Here is a 14995-nt window from a genome sequence, read left to right on the forward strand (position 1 = left end):
GTTCAGCCTCCTCAATGTTTTTTGGGTCCTCCTTTGGGTAAGGGACGACCTGCTCTCTGCATGCATTGCAGTGCCAGCCTCCATAGGCACACGTACACGTGCACCCTGCCTAAATAGCAGCAAGCAGAGGGCGGTCACTGCTCCCAGCCAGGGCTTTTTGGGAAGGAGGACATCCTTGGGAGGCAGGGAGCAGACTGGCAGCCAAGCTGGGAGCTGCCTCCTCCCATCAGTGCCTCTCATATCGCTGAAAGGCCGAAGGAGCACGTGGCTGCCTTGAACCTCGCCAGCCTGCATGCATTCAGCTGGGTGTTGGCACCCGTTTGCCCCCGTTGCTCGTTGCCAGCATCACCGGGTACCAGGAAGGTTTGTGGTGTGGAGAGCAGCGCTTGTGAGGAGGGACTGGAGCTGTTCCGGGTGGTAAGGTGCTAGAGACCAACCGAGGCAGGTAAAAAAGGAGATGAAGAAGACAAATGCACAGTGTAATTAGCTCAGGAAGGACGAGGCAGGTGTGGTGAAGCAGCTCCAAGCGGCCATCTAAGGTGCTGGAGGAGCCAGCTGTGATCACCCGAACCTAGCAAAGCCCATGGTGGAAATAAAGCTCAGGGTTTTTAACAGCTGGGGTAATTAGCTGCTGGAGCAGCTCACCGAGAGATGTGCTGGGCTCCCTGATGTCGAACATCCTTAAGGTACAGTCAGATGTTTCTTCTGAAACTGGTGAGGTTCATATAGGTGGGGATCGCTGGGGGACATCCCTGGCTGGCAGATGTGTGGGAGGTCAACGCCGGGGAGACCCGCTGTCTTTCCTGGCCCCAAGGTCGAGGAACCAGTTAATCTATTTTTAATATATCAAAGCAATGATCAGAGCAATATATGTTACTTAGCAAATGGCCTGGACTTTAATTACGTTATTAAGACATTACATGATTAAAACACTGCGGTGGGAAGCTCAGCGTGGGAAGGGGAGGGATGGGATCAGGGACGGGAGGGCCCCCACTACTCGTGCCTGTGCTGGTGACCCCCGCAGCACTGCTCTGCTCTCCCTGGGCTCTCTGCCTCACTTTGGGGCTCCAACCATGGCAGCACCATCCTGGAGGCTGCAGGCAGGTTTCGGCCAGCCCAGGAACCTTCAGCCCTCGGGAGGCAGCCAGAAAATCTTTGCCATCACCTTGAACGTGAGGCTGCTGAGAGTTTTGTTCCTGGCATCGCTCCACTCACTGGTTCTGGCTTGTGGGCTACCAGGGGTAGGGATCGGAGGGGGAGGGAGGTGAAAGCCCTGCCCTGAGCCAACCAAGAAGCATCCATTCGGCCTTTCCAGCTTAATGTGATGCTTAATTCGGGTCTGGACACGGGCAGGAGCTGCATCTGCTCCTCCTGCACTGGGCAAGGTGCTCTGCAGCGCTGCTCCCGATGGCTTCCTTGCGTACACACATCAGTGGTTGCTGATAACTCCAGGGTTCATGTCCCACTTCCCTGTCTCATTTCTCAAAGTGGAGTGAAGCCTTTTTGGTGCAGTTCCTGTTTTGTGGATATTTGAGCCCAGGGAAGTTTAACATTGAACTTGGAAGTGTTTCCCTCCTAGAGAGATGACGCGACATAAGACGTTCCTGGGGGTAAGATGCTCTGCAGTCCTTCACAAGCAGTCTGGGAGGAAGTTTTTAGAAAAGTTGTTGATTTTAGTTATCTCGGTGCAATTTCTTGAGAAGTTTTCTGGATGTCCACGTAGCGTGACTCCTTTCCTGGTCCACCCCTGCTGTCCTGAAATCTTTTAGGTCGGATGGGAGCCTGACAGGCTTCCAGGTCCCTCCTGCCACCGTCCCACTTTTTTAAGCTGCTGTCATCACATCTCCACGGACTTGTGCTCTGGTTTTCTGCTGTGCCCGGCGTTGTCCTTTCCTGTTACGCCCATGATGATCTGCAGAGCTACCTTGACACAGTTGCACAATAACCTACTTCTGGGGAATAAAAATTCAGCTCAAGTGCTCCTTCTGCAGCGCCGTGTGGTCACCGCCTTCCTTCCCAGGATTAAGATTACGTGTGTCGTCTGAGCACGGCTGCAAGGATGTGGCAGCTGAAGTCCTCCTTTCCAATTCCTTGATCATTTACACACTACCTCGCTCCAGCTCCGGCTCTTTGAACGCTGACCTGAGCCTTTCACTAGCGTTGTACATGGGTCAGTCAGAAAAGCACGTGTAGGGGTTGTGCATTTTAGGTGGACCTGTGCCATCGCAGCGGCATCTGCACCACTCTGGGGCCTCGTCCCGCTGTCTGAGCAAGCCCCTTGTCAAACTGCTGTGCCCTGCACTCAGAAAGAAGCTCCTGTCCTGCAGCTGGGCCTGTTGGTGTGGCCCTTTTGCTGCACAACGCCGCAAAGGGGCCAGCTGAGTCTTCTCCAGGGCCATCCAGGTGGCGTGTGGTGACAGCGGATGGTGTCTGCACCTTCCCTCCTGCAGGCTGGACACCCCAAAACTCACTGTCTGGGCTCCTGCTGGCACAGCCTGTCCTGTCCCATGGGTTCTTCTCTCCGAGCTGCATGGCTTTGCATTTGTCGGTGCTGAAACTCAGGAGGTTTTTCTCAGCCCATTTCTCCAGTCTGTGGGGCTCCTGCTGCTTTTTTTTTTTTTTTTTTTTTTTTTATTACTATTATTTATTTATTTATTTATTTATTTATTTCCCAATCCCTTCCCTGTGTGCCCTGGCCACGTCTCTGTATTGTCCCCTCCTTCAGGGTGCCACCGTGCTCTGAGCACCTCCCCTGGGAAGAGAAAACCCCACTCTGAGCATGAGGGGACAGAGCTCGTGGTGCAGGCGTGCTGTGGCTCCTGCCCCATCCCTGGCAGCACAGCCTGTTCCGTTCTCCCAGCTCCCCAGGCTGGGAATGGTGGAAGAAGGACACCCACTGCTCACGAACCCCATGAAGATGGCACATCTCAGAGCAGCTCGGGGGTTCCTGAGGCCAGCAGCTGAAGAGCACAAGGGTGTTTTGATGGCAGATTTTCCCCTTGAATGCCTGGCTCCGTAGTGCACTGCTTTCAAACTGAAGATCCTTGTGAACAGACCCGCAGCATGATGGATGCTCGAACCAGGGCTGGCTGTCCAAACGTGCTTGATGGGCATGAAGCAATGGAGAGAACTGGGGCAATTTGCGTGCTGGGACTGGACTAGGTCAGCCGTTTGGAAAGGTGAGCCAGTCTGATGGACTGGTTAAATAAATGTCATGGAGATAATGTCTACAGCAACAATGCACGCGCTTTGTCCAGCCCCTCCAGCCTTAACGGCCCTTTATCTTATAAATGCAACCCCTTTAGGAAAAGGGTTTGCAGTCAACAGTGGTATTTAATAAAAAACAGTGGCTAGGTATCTGCGAAAATAAAGGATTTGCCCAAGAGCCAGTTATTTCCTGCTGGGAGGGCTGAAGGAACTGGTTAGGGGCTGGTTTTCTGGAGGCGGAGGCACTTGGCTTTTTGGGGTGTTGCACTGTGCATTTTTTTTTTTTTCCTTTTGTTTTTAATTATATTGATGGGATGCAAAGCACTAGGGCGCATTGCTCTGCAAGGGTCAGTAGCTGTTGTGGCACAAGCTTTGCCCCAGCGTTCAGCCTCCCCAGGCGATGCAGCAAAATCCCCCTTCCTCGCAAACCTGCTGCATTTCCTCCTGCAGAGATGCAGACATGGGAGAAACACCACGATTTGTGCAGCTGGCACCACCCAGGCACTCAGCTGCCAGGTACAGCTCAGTATTTCAGTGTTTCTCCCCCAGATCCCTGCCACTAGTGCCAGAGAGAACTTTGTGCACCATCCCTGCCGCCTCCACCTTGGTTTTGCAAAGCCTCGCTATGAAGTGCCCAGCCCCAAAGCCCCCAGTGCAAAGTGGGTCGTGGAGCTGTTTCCATGGGGCACGTCTGCAGCCCCTCAGCTGTAATTAATTGTGGTCATTACTTAAAGCCAGGCCAGGCTGCTCATTGCTTTCTCTTCCTATGGGGGCTGTGAGCAGGCTTGGAGTGAGCTGGCAAAGCTTGGGTGCCCTGGTTGCTCTCCTCTTCCAAATGTGAGTTTTTCCTTATTTTTTTTTCCTCTTCTTTTGTTGAAGTGACCCTATTCCTGTAGGGGAAGGAAAAGGTGCTGGGGGGGCAGCCAGTGCATTCCTGGCTGTGCTGTACGGGTGGGTTAAGATGTGGCTGGGGAGGTGGCTTCTTTGTAGTGCTGCTTGGTTCTTCTGTGGGGTTGGGAACAAAGCTCCTGGAGCTGCTTTGTGGGTCTGCAGAGATGCCCTGGTCCCTGCACCGTGTCTGTACCTCTGGTTCTGATCTACTGTGTGTTTGTGTGGGTTATCGTGTGTGGTGTCTGACTGAACCCTGGCAAGGAGGAGATGGAAATGCTTCTTTAAGGAGAGCTGGCTTTTGGGGATCTGCCTGGTCTGAGCTTGGACCTGGAGCAAGGAGAAGTGTGTGCCTTCTGTAGCCTCCAAGGGCTGCCTGAGCTACCCCAGGTGGTCTGCGTGTTTCCACTAAGTGGAAATGTGCTGCAGCTTGTTTTGACTTGTGGCTTTTTTTACCTGCACGCACGCTTCCATATCAAGCAGAAAGGAGTTCGGAAATAGGCATCTCACACCGAAAAACTTGAACTGTTTCACTTAGAAAATGTCAAAACATTTAAATGTTTTCCAATTATTCAAAAAATGCTGTCAGGAATTTGTGGGATGTGTCAGGCTTTGGAATTTACATTTTTCGGTGAGGAAAAAGGTTTGTGTGGGGGAGGGAGGAAGGAGCATCCTACCTGAGCTGGTGTAGTGGTGAGCCACGGCTGGTGTGCTCTGTCCCATGTCTTAGGGTGATGGGAAATGAGCTGATCTCCAACCATATGCAAAAAAAAAAAAAAATTTTTAGTAATTTCTCCTTCATGTCTGTACGTGTACTGTTGTATTGGCACATGAAGTGACCTATTTTAGGTGAGTAATTCTCCTTTAACTGCCAGGCTGCTCTTGCAGGTAGAGGTCAGGTCTAACTCATGGCCCCAGCTAGGTTTTGTATAGCCCATGGTGCCCTGCTGTATTGCAGCACTAATTAATTGATTATCAATTAATCCATGGTATGTGGCTGTGAATGGTAATGGGGATGTTGGGTGAGCAACTAATTGCGGTGACCCTTGGTGTTTAGGAGCTGGGCTGCCTGTGTCAGCAGAAAACAGGGCTGAAATGATCAATGTGCACAAGCGATCACGTCCCAAGTTCATGGGGCATAATTTAACTTGTGTTGGCATTGCTGCCTTCTTTGTGACCATTCAGCAGTGCCTGCCCCAGCCAGGTGCTTCCCTGCAGGATCTGCGTTGTCACCTGTGGTCAGCTGGGCCAGAGCTGTGAGTGCTCATCTTCCTCTGGTGGGCAGAAGCTCTCACATTTGTAATTAGCTTAATGCATGTGTTTTGCCATATAGGAAAGCTTAACTTTACCTCCGGCACCTGAACAAAAAAAGACTTCACTGCAGAGGCAAAATATTCTCATAAAGGGAATGCTTTGTTGCCCACAGCTACTCTGTGCTCAAATAAGGAGAGTCCTCAAACTGCAGGGGCTTCTAAAATGTAAAACCAATACCCTGCAACTAAACTCTCTTACTAATGGGCTCTCCTCCCACCCAGCATGCAGGGGAGCCCCATGAGAGCCCTCTCCCTGGTGCAATGTGATGAGCTGGAGAGGAGGGAGTGGGCTGCCTGGGTATCTGTGCTTCAGGGACTGTGGTGTGTTGTGGAAGGGGTGCACAAGCTGAGGTCAGTGTTAGAAATGAGTGTTTTTAACTAAGGAAGGCATGTAAGCCCCTTTCTGCCTTGCTTATCAGGCAAGGTCTGAACTCTTTTGCCCCCTGGGTGGTTCAGGATGCCTGTTGCAGGAATTGTGGCCCTGGTGCAGGGAGCAGTGCTCAGATGGGCAGCTCTTGGGGTTGGTAAGTGCTGGGCCTGGGGCTGCACCTTGGCACTTGCACCAGGTTTTATCACCCCTGCTGCTAGGAGCATCCAGCAGCCTTGTGGTGCATCCCCACTGATGTCCTGGTGCTGTCACCTTTGGTCCATGTGCACCAAACCTGGAGGTGCTGTCCCTGGTTTGTGTAACTGTGTGGCTGTGGTGGGCTTGGAGCAGAGCTGACCTCCCCTCGGTGGTCTCCTCCTGCCTGGTGAGGGGTGGCTGTGCAGGCAGGTGGGAGGCTGTGGTGATGGGGGCAGCTGGAGATTAATCTGGGGGTCAGCTGTGCTCCACTGAGTTCCACAGCTGTAGCTGATACAGGAATAAATTAAATCCTAACAGCTAGGATTGGTGTTAAACCTGCTCCACAAACTGGCTATGCTGTGAAATATGGCCAGGCAGGGACTTGTCTGGCACTGTCCCTATTTAAACCCTAGCTTGTTCTTAGGGCTTTGTGTTTAATAGGGGTTAAAAGTGTCTTTAACTACTCCAGCCCCAGGAAGGGGGAGGACTCAGGAGGCTGGACCAGATGATATCCAGAGACCACTTCCAGCCTTAAATGTTCTGTGGTTCTTCATCAGCAGTGATCCCAATGGGAGCTGCAGTGCCTGCTAGGACAGCCCTGCTTTCCTGTTGTAGCTGAGGATCTGGATGTTTCTTTTTTGTTTCTTTCATGTTTTTCTTCTAAAGTTGGCAAGTCCAGGTGATGTCCATATTCCAAGTGGAAGGTTCAGCAAAACTAATGGAAGAGCACATGTTGGCATGTTCTCTGATGCAGCACAGGATGATAAGAACCGAAAAATATGGCTTTATTTTCTACTCTATCAAAACATTATGGTCAAAAGTGCCTTGGAAAACTAATTTTAGACATGCTGTTATGTGTTTCTTGAGTAAGAATAGTGAAGCTGAGGTCTCCCTGTGGGTGTGCTTGTGGCTGCTCCTGTCCCAAGGCAGCAGTGCTGTGGGGCTGGGTGGGGAGGATAAGGTTTGGTGAGATGGCTCATGCTGCTGTGAGCCAGCCAGGTGGGGAAACTCATTTAAAAGCAGTAAATCTACTGGTGTGAAGCACTCTGCTCATGCCAGGGCTCAGCAAGTTGGTATTCTGCTGTAAAATCATGCATTTATGGAATAACTTATCCATTTTAGAGGAGTTATTCTCTTGCTTTTCTTAACATAAGATCCCCAGGAGCTCAGCTTAGTGCTGGTGTGCTGTCACTAAGCTGGGCAATGTGGCTTTCACATAAGTCTGTGTGTGTTTGGATCTGTGCTCACAGCACAGATCCAGCAGGGTTTGGTGTGCAGAGGGTCAGGCTGAGATCCTGCTCAGCATGGGGCTGTCCCTGTGTGCTTCCTATGGAGTCTAAGAGGGGCCAAGGGCTGCACATTAAGGAATCCTGGTGTGGGCAGCACCCTCCACAGGCAGAGATCATTGCTGCTGTGAGGACTAAAGACCCCCATGTAACTTCAGAAGACCTTTTCCTTTTCTCCACCTTCTATCTTGGCCATATCTCAAACCCAATCCTTGAGCTACCCGGTGGCCCCTTCTGTGTGCTCTGTGCTGGAGGTTTAACCTGTGCTGCCTGAGGAGTTTGCTCGTGGTGTATCACCAGCACAGCGTGCAGCTGAGATGCTGCTGTCTGGTGTGCTAGAGAAGTTCTGAGTTTTAACCAGCCTGAAATCACTGAAGGAGGAACAAAATCATATGCGGGATAAAGATCGCTTTGGCACTGATTTTTCTCAATTAAAATTTCAAGTTTACAGCTGCTCACTTATAGCAGGAAATGCATTTTACCACTTAAGAGCGTGGTTGTCATTAACTTCCTAATTGCAAGACTGTTATTACTCATTAAAATGTTAATAAAATCTACCTGAAGTGCTGGGGTTTAAAGCAAAACTCTTGAGAGCTTGTGCCTGGACCTTAGCACAGGGTGTGCTGTGGATGTGCCCTCAGAGGTGTCCATCCTTGGGTGGCCCTGGGCAGGGGAAACACCCGGTCCTGGAGTACTTGGGTGCCTGCAAGGAAGCCAGCTTACTGATCTAAAAGCCACTCAGAGTGTGACACCCAGGTCAGTGTAGGGTGGGGGGACCATGAGAGGGATGGAAGTGGAGAGATGTGCAAGTAACAGGCTTTGGTAGGGGCAGAGAAACAGAGCTGTGTGGCTTTGAGGCAAATTTACTTGGCCTGCAGAGCCTTTAAGGTGGTGCTGTGTTTGTGCATCACCTGTCACAGTGGGGTCACAGCTCCTTGCAGGATTTCTGAGTCTTTAGTGCAATGTAAATGATTAGCATGTCCTTATGAAACAGCCACTGGAGTGTTTAGTGTGTGCGTGGGACAAAAGCAGAAACAGTGTAAGAAGCACTAAATGATCACCTTACTCTCTCAAAACTGTGACCATTGTCAGATGATCTGACACCAGCAGCCCATTTTAGGGTAAAACCCATCAGTTCAGCTGTGCTGGCCCCATTCCTGTGGCTGGTGTGTAGGGGAGAGGGGCAGGGACAGTGCAGCTTCCTGCAGGGTTAGCCCTGGCTGTGGGTAACCTCTCAGCATCTTCAGGGTAGTTTTGAGAAGGTCCTGGGGAATGCTTCCACTGCCTGTATATTTAAAAAGATCAAAAATGGGAAGGTTGGGAGTTATGGCAGGATCTTGAGGCTTACAAGCCTGTCCTTTTTAAACACGGAGGTGAAAATGAGGTTTGCAGAGGGAAGAAGTGGGAATCAAAGGAAGGATGGTGATGGCTTTCAGAATTGTCTTGGAGTATCTCCTAGGTGCATCAAAGAAATGCAGAGCAAGTCCTCAAAAACTCTCAATAGAGTGAGAAGTGGGAAAGGAGGGAGCAGTCTGGGCATCTGATTCAGGTGCTGGGGGGTTAGTGCTAAGTACTTGCTCTAATTAGCTTATTGAAAAAGACTTTCTCATGCTCTTCTAGGGAAATACCTACTATTGACATGTGCTGACAGTGGAAAGACAGGGTTCTGTTGAATCACTCTTTGCATTGGGAAAGCTCCTCTTTCAACTGTTCACCTTCTGAGCATCTCTGTTAAAATGTTCCCTGTTGTGACTAGGACAGTCTTGTGCCTTAGTGGTAAAATAATGTAATAAATCAGCATGGGCTGGGTACAATATGGGGGATAAGGAAAGCAGCCCAGAAACAGCAATGCTAAGCTTTCAGATATTGAAAGAGTTATGAAATGATGAAACACGAATAAACCTAAATGTAAAGCTGTCCTGTTGCACATGTCTAGGTATTGTGTTCCCCAGGGGATGAGCACATCCCTTATCCCTGCAATAGGGGGAGTTAACATGGGTCAGGGGTGTCAAGAGAAGAGAGAGAAATCATTTTCTGGGTTTGCTTGTGTGTTTTCATTTTAAGATGAATCCTCAAGTTCATCTCTTCATTAGTCTGAGCCTGGTTTCTGTGAGTACCAGCTGTTCTGCAAGCATTTCAGGGCTGTTGTGTTGCATTGATTCATTTTGCTCCCTAGTCTGGCACAGGCTTACACTCCTGTGCCATGCCCAGCTGAAATGTCCCCTAGACTTCTCACCCTGCAGGAACTGCAGTGGTTTTTAGAAGAACTTGGTTCAGCCGAGAGAATTTCATTTTTCTTCCTGGTGCAGAGTTGCTAATGAAAGCTTTCAGGGCAGAAATATGTCCTAACCTGCCAGGTAGTAGCAAATGTAGAGGCCTCCAGAGCATCGTGAGCTTCCTGGGAGCATATAAGGAGGCACAGACCACTGCAGTGCTTATGTCTGGATGGAAAACAGCACTTTGGGTTTTAGCACAGTTGTGGCTAGGTGATTTATTAGCTCAATGTCCTAGGAAAATGAGGCTTACTCAGCCATGCTGTCTGTTCTTCACTACTGGCTCAGAGCTGGAAAGCTCTGACTCAGCTGGTGGTTTTCCCTAAGCACACATACCTCAAAATGCCCAGTGCCCTCCTGCCCAGGGAACTCTTTCCTGCACAGGTAGATGTGAACCTGGCTGCTTTGGAGCTTAATGACAGTGGTAGATTAAAAAAACAAATAAACACTTGAGTCTATACCATCCGGAGTCCCATGGTTCATGGGAGCTGTGGGAGAAGCCCATTGAACACTTCAATTGGCAGTGCTGTTACAGTAATTCTGGCTAGGCCTGATTTCACTAAAAGCTGTATTTCTACTGAAATTGAGTATGCTCTGAAGTTCTTATCCCCACCTGCATGATGGTCAGTGGTCTCATCATGTATTTCTAGAAGCTAGATGATGCTTTCAGCAAGAGTTCTTACATTACATGTCATTCTGGCATTTTAAGAGCTCTTAAAACTAAAAAGTGTACAGATGCTCCATTAAAAAATGTTTGGTATTGTTGGTGAGGGTCTTGATGGAGGCAGAGGCACTGCAGGAGTTTTCTCATGGCTTTCTCATGTTTTCTGCCCTGTCCAATGTGCTGAAATACCTTGTTTGTCTTTAACCTGGGTGTTTTCAGAGATGCTTCCATGGTTCCTCACAAATGGCTGTTCTGGCTGAACTGAGGAGACCCAAATTACAGGGCAGGAGTGAAGATGCAGGTGGAAGCATCCCCATGTGGGTCCCCTTCCTTGCCCCCTGCAAAATCTGTTGCTACACCTTGTTACCTCTCCAGTACCACCAGAAATAGTTATGTGCAGCATTTGGCTTTCTGTTGTTGCTCTGAGCTGGTTATGGGTGGCAGCTCGGGTGCTTGCTCAGCATCACGGGCAGGATTTGTTCCCTGTGCCAGCATGGGGCTGTTCCAGACACAGACCTGGGCAGGATGTGGCACAGGGCAACAAAGCAGTGCCAGCACTGAGGGAAGCTTGAACTGTGAATTTTGCCTCAGGTGTTGGTAGTTACTGCTGGTGAAGGGGGAGAAAGTGTTTTGTGGCATGTTTGAGAAGTGTGGTTCTGGTTGGAAAGATGTGGCACAGCACCCTTTTTGGAAACAAACAAGGGGGTCAACTTCTTGTGGAAAACACTTCTGGGTTTGCAGATACAAAGTATTGAGAGCTCTGTCTGAGGTTTATTATTAATTAGGGCTGTTGCAATGAAAGCCTCAGGCCATGGAGGAAGCCATGCCAGGGATTTACCTCATGTGGGCAGGGTGTTTGGATGGGGTGTGGGACCAGAGCCAGTCCCGTGGGGCAGGCAGAGTAGGCCTCGTGGGGACAGCACTGCAGGCTGCCTTTCCATGGCTCCCCCTGCCATGTTCTCTTCATGTTGCTTATTTGGGTCACCCAGAAATTCACCTTGACCGAGCCAGCAGAGGTCTGTGCTGCTTTACTAGAGCCAGGCCTCACCTCGTGGTTAATCCTGGTGTTGCTGTAAGGCAGCCACCCCACTGGGCTACCACATGAACCCCTCAATACCCAACAATATAGAAACTTATAGAGCCACTGCAGGCATGAAAATACCAGTCCCTGCACTACCATAGGGCTGGTACTGGAGCCTCTTCTCCCAGTGCTGGCCTAATGGCTGTGGGAGCTGGGGCTGTCCCCTGGGAGGGCAAAGGCAGCGGGCTCCCAGCTCTTGTCTTCCCTGCAAGGGTATGGAAGTCACTGCTGGCTTCACCCAGCCATTACAAGTCACGTCCACAGAGCCTGTGCACTGTTTGCACCACATGTGGGGGTTAAGCTTAGTGTAATTACAGCCCTGTCTTAAGATCTTAATGCAAAAATCTTGTTGAGAAATGTAATGCTGTGAAATGTGGAAGAAAGTGTTTTCGTGGTCTATGACAAATGTGACTCAATCTGTGGTGGAACTGAGGGATTAAAGCAAGGACTATATGGTACCTGTAATGAACAGTAGCAATTATTTTGCTTTAGGCTCCCCTGAACCCAAGTGGCACCCATGGCATTGCTCACATGCACACACCTGCACTTTCCAGTAATCCCTGGTGGCCTGCAGCAGGCACAAAGGCATCTTTCTGGGTACTTTTCCTGAGTTTGAGAGCCTGAATGAGCTTGGAATGGGTGCTGAGTCCAGCAGAGCCCTGCTGCTGCACACCTTCACTTGCACCAGCCCCAGTCCATCTTCAGAGCCAGGGGAGCTTCTGCTCCCATTTGTCATGCATTTTTTTGCAAGTGTATCCCAGTAGGCACAACTGATTGCTGCATTATAAATGTCTTGGCAAGCAATGCCGTAGTCCCTTTCTGTCGTGTAGCACAAGTCCTTGAAGACCTGGAGCAGGGGGAGCTGCACAATGTGCAGCCGCATGGGGCCCTTTTGTATGTAGATCCTCTTATTTGCTAATGGGATTTAGATTTAGACTTCCATCTAGCAAACCTGAACACTTGCCCTAAGGTAAAGCAGCCTTTTATACCTTGCAAAAGCAGCACATTAAATGAAGTGGCAAGCAGGTGGAGGCTTTACATACTGTGTTGTCTGTAGTGTCAATGCAGAGCACTGTACAAATGGCATGTAGCCCTGAAGCAGGGACCAGCTTCTCCTTGAAAGGCTTCACTTAATCCGGTGACACTGGAAAACATGTTTTGTTCACTTGCAGCCTTCAAACTTGGCCTTAGTCTGCTCCTTGCTTCAAGGACTGAGGTGGGAGAGAAGCTGCCTAGCTGCTGAAGAGGAGCAGCATTCCCAGGAAGGTACTGGCTGCTTGTACTTCTTGCTCAGCCTCGTATCTACATGTAGGAGAATTTCTCCTTCCCAAAATGCTGCCTGGTGAGCAGGCAGTGCCCTCAGTCCCTTGTACCTGCTCTCAGCCCAGTAAGATGAGCTGGGATCAGGTCCTGGTGGGGTTTGCTGAGCTGTCCCAGCACCTGTCTGCTCCTGAGGAGCACCATGAGGCTGCTGCTGTCTCTTGCTGCTGTTTTCCAGTGGCAAGTGGGCTTTTCCTCAGGCTTTGCCAACCGAGGGTGGGATGTGTATGGAGCAAGGCTCCTCCCTGTTCTGTCTCCATCTTATTGCACCAAATCTGTATCTGCTTGCCTGAATACCCTGGCAACAGTGGGCTGGGAAATCCGCACAGAAATCCTCCATTTTCCCCAAGTTCTCAAAATATTAAACCTAGAACCAAAAAAATGCAGCTTCTTGTGCCTGTAAGGCAAAGGGCAATGTTGTCAGGAGTCCTCTGAGCCTGTGAGCACTGGGCATGGGCAGGCAGAAGTGGTGGTGAGCTGGAAGTCATGATGTGACAGAGCTGAGGAGTAAGGTTAAACATGTACATGGTGTGTGCAGTGTATGGAGAGTAACTGAGGCATTAGGTGTGGAGAACTGCATGGTTTGTGATGTATAACCACCAGTTACATGTAAAGTTGGGTATTTATAGGTTTGCAATGCTGAATGGTTTGGAGGAGGTGCATCAGGAAATGGGTCTGTGCTCCCACTTTGTGCTCATGTCCCCCCACAGCAAGAGCTGCACCCCAGGGACAGCACAGCTCAGCCTGCTGGCTGCAAAGGGCACCCCTGACACTCTTAAATCATCCCCTGGGTTGGGGAGGCTGTGCAGTGATGTGCTGGCTGCTCTGGTATGGGTGTGGGAGGGAGGGAGGGGTGCTGATGTGCAAGGGCTCCTCACAAATGCAGTGGTGCTCCTTGCATCCTTATGAACTCCATAGGGGCATTGCCATAATGCCCTGAGCGGGACAGCTCGGGAGGGTCTCCATGTGGGATCAAGCTCTGCATAAAGCTTCAGATGAGGAAAAGAGGCTGGAAACCTTCGGTTTGTTTCTGGTATTCTGGGTTTTCCTTTTCAGAGCAGGATCGTTTGGTGTGGAGGGACCTTCAGAGACGTAGTGCAATGGCTTGACCTCTTCAGGGCTTACCAAAAGTTAAGGATGTTCTTGGGGGTGCCATTCCCTTGTGCTCTGTTACTGGGGGAAGGGACTTTTCCAACTTTTTCCTATCAGAAGAGACCTTTCTGATGAGCCTTTCAGAAGGGAAGGAGGGAGGATGGGTTTTCCCTTCTGAAAGACTTCAGGAATAATCCAGTGTTGTGAAAGGCTCTGTGCAGTCTCATCTACTTTGGGGTGTGGGGAGTCACAGGAACCTTACAGCTCTGCTCTTCATGTGTCAGGTGGGAGCTGTGAGAATCTCTTTAGGGTGCTTCATTAATTGCTTCCTCACTGATATGTGGCATGGCAGAAGTTAGCCCTATGTAAGCAAGCTACTTTTCCCCGTGTTCCTGGCAGTGGCAGCTAGGTTTTGTGGAGCTGTGACATGTTCCTTTATCACAGGGAAATAACTTTCATTTTGTGTGAATTGAATAAAAAATGTGCGGGATGACATCATGCTGCTTAAGCAAATGGTAACGGGGAAAGTTGCACGAGTTCAGTGTGCTGGCTTTTTATAGCACATGAATGAAATTGCTCGCTAGAGCAGCTGTGAGTTGAAGACTGTTAACCATACATATTTCAGGTAGATCAGTTCTGAAAAGTCCTTTTTAAAGTCTCAAGGGAGAGAGCAAGAAAAAAAAGTCAAACCGAAGATTATTTTAAGGCACATTGTTTCTCGGTGTGGAGTGCAGGGCTCTGAAGCTCGGGAGACTGAACATTAAAATTACCCTCCTGTTACATAAGTGCTAAATAAAGAATACAATCAAGACTTTTACAGGAAAATAGTTCAGATCATCAGGCAGTGTGCGAGTTACTTGGAGTTCTCACAGATCCCTGTCTGTCTCAACACACCCTGGTTATTCTGGGTGCCTCTATGGGCCCTGTGCTCCTAGCAGGGCACCCATCACCCTTTTGGGAAGCCACCTCTTCATCCTGCCAGGGGCCCTCAGGAGCTTTTCCAGCTGCCAGCTTGTCTTTGGGGCTGTGGATTTCCTTCAGCAGGGCTTTAGTGTCCAGGTCCTGCCTGTGTTGGTGGTGCTGCTTTGGGCACAGCAGAGAGCCCCCACGGGAGGGCTGTGGGTCAGCACCCCCAGCCCTACAGCATCATCCACCAGTCCTTGGGCAGGACCCAGGTGCCTTCACCCAGCGGGGATGTCTAAGTTTAACACCTGGAGGTCAGGGTGGAGTGGGAGGCTGGCTGAACAGCTAGTGTGGCTGCTGTTTTGGCATCTCTCCTGGTGCTGTGCTGAGGCTGAAAGGCTTC

At 50.1% G+C, this 14995-nt stretch overlaps 1 protein-coding gene across 2 annotated transcripts in view; it reads left to right on the forward strand.

Annotated features, from left to right (window-relative positions):
* Positions 1-14995, forward strand: part of MDGA2 (MAM domain containing glycosylphosphatidylinositol anchor 2) — a gene marked incomplete at both ends in the record, with an annotated part of 324685 nt that overhangs the window by 4474 nt on the left and 305216 nt on the right. The window lies entirely within an intron of this gene.

The sequence above is a fragment of the Netta rufina genome (genome assembly GCF_964035555.1).
Source record: "Netta rufina genome assembly, chromosome: 5".
Lineage (NCBI taxonomy): Eukaryota > Metazoa > Chordata > Aves > Anseriformes > Anatidae > Netta > Netta rufina.